The following is a 6,412-nucleotide window of genomic DNA, read 5'->3' on the forward strand; positions in this document are numbered from 1 at the left end:
ACACCTTAATAACTACATAGCAACACCCTGGCAACTACCCAGAACACCTTAGCAACCACATAGCAACACCCAGTCAACTACCCAAAACACTCGAGCAATGGCTCAGCAACCACATTGCAACACCCTGACAACTACTCAGAACACCCTAAAATTGGCTTAGCAACCATTAAAACACTCAGAACACCTTAATAACTACATAGCAACACCCTGGCAACTACCCAGAACACCTTAGCAGCTGCATAGCAACACCCTGGCAACCAACCAGAACAATGGCGCTTCAAGCTTTAGAAACACTCAGAACACTTTAGCGATGCCCTGGCAACCAACCTAGCATTGTGCCAGTGAATTTTTTAGTATCACATCCTCTGCATGAACTGTCTCTCAGTGTCTTATACCTTAATAACAGTAGTTTTGTGTGTGGTTTTAAAAGGCTTCATTCAGGGTCTCAAACTAAAGGCTTCCGAATACTTTTGTGTTCACTTCCAATCCGTTGCTTTTGAGCAGAAAAGCCGAGGTTTTATTCATGAGGCCACAAGAGCTCAGAGACTTTCAAAGCTCTTAATGCTCGAGTGGAAAACCCCCCGTTTCACTGCACCGGCTCTCGTGTCCATCTCTTCCTGAACTTTCAGCTGGCACTCCGAACACATCCACTGAACTGAGCGCAGTGTGAGGACATTAATTTAGTTAGGCTGCTGTTTGATGCTTATTGGGTGTATTTGGAGTTTGCCAGCTTATCCCTGCTGGCTGATTGTGTTTGCAGCTCGGGATGAGACGCTCATATCGGGTTACTGAAATTCTGCTAGGAATCAGCAGTGACAAGAGCCACGCACTGTGAGCACAGAGGTAACAATTACTCTCAGATCCAATATCGTTTATGCATACTCTTTAATGCCGTTGGACAGTCTCATACGCTCCACAGACTTCTGCTGAATTGAAATGCGCGTAAAGTTCTCCACTTCTCCATATTTTGGCTAATCTGGTTATGCTTTCAGAGACCAATATTCTGAGTTTAGGTTGAACTCTGAAACTCTGATCAGTGAGTCCCAAATGAATGACTCGGTTCTTTTTAGTGAATCAAAAGTATACAGAGCAATCAGTGAACTCTATTCCTGAATGAATGCTTTAACGAGTCGGTTCTTTTTACTGCATCAAAAACAGTGTAAAAGTCTTGACTCTTAAAAAATCATTATTTTTAGTGAATCAAATCTAACATCCAGCTTGTACAACTGAGATGCATTTTATCAGTAGTGTTTTATAGAAATTAAATGAATCAAATGTTACCACATTTAGTATTGTTGTGTAGTATATATTTAAAACCAGTTATTGAATTTGATTTTGAAATGTATATATTATTTTTATTTTATTTTTTTTCATTTGACAATGGGACTGCATTTATGTTAATTCCAGAGATTTATTCCTAAATATTTTTCTTATTAGAATAAATAAAAAATGCAAATACAAATATTCGAATGAACCAAATATATATTTCTACATTTTATTGTATGTTTAATGTTGTTGTATATATATGGTGTTGTTGTGTAGTATATATGCAAAGACAAATATTGGATCTTTAATGTATTTACTAATTATTGTAATTTTCTAATTTGACAATGGAATTGCATTTTTTAAATACATTTATAAAAATAAAAAAAGACTTAAAATAAATAAATACACTGTAAAAAAGCCAACTTACTGAAAGTTCTCCAAATAAACATAAAACAGTAAAATGAACTGAGATATTTTTATTGGAAGTGTTCATGCATCATACTAAGTTGATTCAACAAATTCGTTACTTAAATGATGAAAACGTACAATGTTTTGTTGTTCAAACTAAATCGTTTTAGTTTTCATTGAAGTCCGCGTTTTTTGTTAGCGCGTGCGCAGTTTGAACCCTGAACGCATGCGCAGTGTGAGACTCGGCGGTTAGGTCTCAGTCTGCAGCTGGGGGTGAGAAGCATAGACGGTTGAGAAGTCGGTAGCGAAGTGCTGCCTTCAGTTCAGCGTTTCTGCAGAATCACTGGTATGTATTAATCATTTTTATAATCGACTGTATGTTATTTGTCATATATGATGTTTTGTGCTCTTCCCAAACTGATGGCCTGATGTAATTCACCATCACTGTTACAGGCCGCTATTACATCACTACCAATTCTGACCAACTAACGTTAATACTGGAAGAGGCCAATGCTGATGTTATCCTGCCTATTCAATCCAGCGTTTCCAAAGAGTCACAGGTATGTATTAACGACACACTGACGGGAATATTGCTCTTTGTGTTGTTTACTGTTACCGCCAGCGCTCTCTGGAAGACTACATTACCCATCACTGCCTAGAAGAACTACAGCAAACTACGGCAGCTCAAATAGCTCAAAATACACAGCACGTTTAGTTTTTTTCTCTTGGTGACTCTCCCTGCATTCCAAATGGAATAATGTTATGTATTTTAAAAATAATATTTTTTTATTGTGAATAATTTTTATTTTAAACTAATTCATTAATGATTTAACTGAATGTTTTGTCATATCAAATGAGATGTTTGCTCATTATGTATTTACACTAGTTGAGGAGTTCAGAGAGAGATGGCCTGCCACCTGCACTTTTTCTAAAGGATGAGGTAAACCATTTAATAGCAACTGTCAATATTAATTATCATTATAATTATTATTTCTAAAGATTTTTATTAATTATTATTTCTTTAGAACATTTTAGGAATACTTATAGTAGTAAGTACTATAAGTAAGTACTATTTGTAAGTACTATAGTAGTAGTAAGTACTATAAGTAAGTACTATTTGTGGTGACTCCAACTGACTCGTTTTTTACAGATCTCCATGGAGTTTTCGTGTATCTGTAACGTCGACCATGAGAATCTACTTTGAATGAACACATATAGAGAGGAAAATAGTAAGTAAATAACTTTATAATATCAGTTATCAATATCATAAACTTAATTATGACATCAGTCTGTTTTTCATGCAGTTGTCAATTGGGAAACTGTGCATGTTTTATTGAAAAATTTTATGATTTTACATCTTTTTTGATTCCACTGTATGTAAAAGAGCAATCTGTACATTCTTAAAAAAAATCTTTGTTATGGACCAAGTCACATGGATTTGGAATTACATGAGGAAGAGAAAAAGATGACAGAATTATAATTTTTGGGTGTGCTGTATACATTTAACTCCCAAAGCAGATCCCTATGTTAAATTATTAAGAGTTAAGGTCATAGTGCATCTGCAGATTAAAATATATATATATTTTTTTCTTCTTTCTTTTTAGGTGAGTGACATTACCACACGTCAGAAAACAACAGATCTTGAGGGATTGCCACTTTTCCAGCATGAAAACTCTACAGGTTTACCCAGGATGCGTCTGGTAAATTACCATTTTCATTTCTTGGTCATTTTTTTAATCTATTTATGTTATGCATGTATTCAGGTTATATACACAACAACATAAATAATAATAATGTTGTTGTTGTTATTATTTTTAAATTTACACTTCAATTAATACCCCTATCTCATGAATTATTCTCCCAGGATACTGATCCTTCAGACCACGGCACCAAAGATGTAGAGATCGGAATCCTTACTGTGGCCGAAGATGCCGCTGTTACATCACTACCAACTCTGACCAACTAATACTGGAAGAGGCCATTGTTCTTGAGGACATTACAGATCTACCAGCAGCATACGCTTGTTCGGACTCATGAATGCACTGAATATGGATTATCCAAAAGAACTGAAGTATACTTTCAAAGTAATTCAGAAGATTTTCATGGATCTTGGAGGTACCTTCTCTGCAAGACAAAGCCATTTTGCAAATGTCATGTGAAAATTTGTGTGACATTTCTCCACTGGACACTGGTTCTTTTATAGTTAATGACTAAAAAAAAAAAAAAAAATACTGCTCTGGCAATGTATTGATTAATGTTATGTATTAATTGGTTTCAACCTTAGCTTTAAAGGGATAGTTCATCCAAAGATGAAAATTCTGTCATCATTTACTCACCCTCATGTTGTTCGAAACATGAATGAGTTTATTTCTTTTGCTGAACACAAAAGATGATATTGTGAAGAATGTTACTACCAAATATTTGATAGTAGCCATTGACTGCCGCAGTATTTTAAGGCTACTGTCAACTGTTTAGTTACCAGCATTCTTCAGAATATCTTCATTTTAATTTCAATTTAAGGGTGAATCAATGATGACTGACTTTTCATTTTTGGGTGAACTGAACCTTCAGGCTAATGTTCTTTAACATGCATTGGTAAATACCATGCATTGAGTTAACAAATTCAAGACTTGCTACGATAATGTCATTGTTGTGCATCAGACACAAACTATTTAAATAAAAAAAGTTATCTGACTCGTGTTATGGTCTGTCTCTTATTTAATGAAACTATTTAAATAATATATAATAAATCAATATAGGCCTATAAGATAATAGGCCCATTTGTGTTCAGCCAACTAAAAATACTTTGTTCTGTTATTCATTAGCTAAACATGACTATTTATTTTGAAGCAACTTATGATTTTAACGTAACCTTTTTAGTTGCGTGGACTTCAGTCCCCGTTTGTGGAGTTTACTCAAAAAAGAGCTTGCGATAAGTTGCCTTATTTTTTTAAGTTGACCCAACTTTTTTTTTTTTACAGTGTAGGTAAAAATAAATTAATACAAATATAAAAGTGATCAAAAGTGAAACTCTTAAGTTGTGATGGGAATATATATTTTTGCATTTGTGTTATGTGCATGAATGATATCTCAGATCTCATTTATGATATTTCTTTCCTCTCAGACAAAGGAAAGTTTGCAAAGAAAGGAAGATGGGAGGATCTAAAAGAAAGACTGCATCACCGCCGTCATCTTTTGAAGCCTCATGCAAACACTGACGGTTTAAGCGGCGTACCCTTGCAAACAAAGCGCCGTCTCTTTGCTCTGCACACAGCAGAACTCTTTGTGCTCCTCTATCTATTGTGTGTGCTGATCATCACTGCCCTGTGCCAGGACGACCCAAAATCCTGGACACTCCAATAAATGCTGGGTTGTTTCAACTCAAATTTGGGTCAAATATGGACAAACAATGACCCAAATATGGGTTAAAACAACCCTGGCAGCCGTTCACTCGCTCTTCAGGCCGGCCAGCGCTAAAAGCCGCTTGGACTTTATTCTGCGGCTCTGAGCCGGGATGAGTGCTGATCATAGGCCGTCCTGGCAGAGATGAGGTGCTGGGCACAGAGCAGCTTATATGAACTATAAGTAGAACGAGGAGCTGATATGCACCTTGTAGCTATAAATCCAGATAAGCTGCGCTGACTGACAGCTTTTTATTGCCAATAGCCCTCTAGGCCACAATTGGCACCTGAGAAGTGACGTCCCTCTGGCCGGGTTGAAACTGTGAGGACCTCCGTGTTAACTGGAAGGTCTGTCCCATCCATTCACGTTATGGTGGTTTTATTGGCGTAATTATGACAGGGTGAAAAAGCGGACTGAGATATGGATATCAGATCTCAGCTGTTGACCTCAAGCCTTTTTTTACCTCACACAATTTAGTGTGAGACTTAAAATACCTGAAAATATGTTAATGAACTTTAAGAGCTTGTGTGGCATGATAAATAATTACTCATAATGATGTTTAAACTGTTTTAACTTCTCGATTGTACTTGGATACATGGCAAGATACTCAAACTAACTTACTAAACTAACCAAATAAAACAACCCTGATCATTTTATGATGATTTGTCTTTAGATAAACTGCAAGATACTCAAAAAGCTGAAACTAACTTTAGTAAAAAGCACATAAAATAGTTTTTTTTATATTGTTTTAATAATTTATTTTTAGAATTTTTTGAAGCTCAAGGTGCCTTTATTTTTTTATGTTATTTTACTCATTTGCTTGGTAATTAAACTACAGCGGTTGCACTAAAAATAACATTAGATTCATTAGACATTGTGCTTTATAATAACGAACTGATGATTTGTAATAGCTACAATGCAAGACACTTGAAAAGCAGCTATAAAATAACTAAATAAAAGTAACAAAAAGTACCTAAAACCAGTTTTAACTTTAAAAAAAATGTTTAGCCTTTTTTTAGAAGCTAACAATGGCTTTATTTTATTTTATTTTATTTTATTTTATTTTATTTTATTTTTGCAATAATCAGCAGCCCTGTTAATATAAATAAAATATAAAGCGGAACATATTTGGCTCAAAAACAATGAGGATTTCAGTTACACTTAATTAAAAACAACCAATAAACTACCCTTAAAAAGTACCGCGGCAGTAATATTACCATATTTATATTTAGTGAAATGATTATCAACAACAAAGAAAAAAAAACCATAAAATAATCGTCTGATTTAAGAGCAGAAACCTCTACTTTTGGGTCTATTTCTGATGAACATGGATGTG

The 6,412-nt window shown here is 34.9% G+C and overlaps 1 long non-coding RNA gene across 1 annotated transcript; it reads left to right on the forward strand.

The window, feature by feature from the left end:
• The first annotated feature begins 1,911 nt into the window (after positions 1-1,911).
• LOC308689864 lies at positions 1,912-4,367 on the forward strand. Its single transcript, XR_014030071.1, has 6 exons — positions 1,912-2,020; positions 2,128-2,234; positions 2,561-2,614; positions 2,825-2,903; positions 3,279-3,374; positions 3,539-4,367. It is a non-coding gene; the product is annotated as an uncharacterized lncRNA (long non-coding RNA).
• The last annotated feature ends 2,045 nt before the right edge of the window (positions 4,368-6,412 follow it).

This window comes from Scardinius erythrophthalmus (genome assembly GCF_964197995.2).
Source record: "Scardinius erythrophthalmus genome assembly, chromosome: 4".
In the NCBI taxonomy this organism is placed as follows: domain Eukaryota; kingdom Metazoa; phylum Chordata; class Actinopteri; order Cypriniformes; family Leuciscidae; genus Scardinius; species Scardinius erythrophthalmus.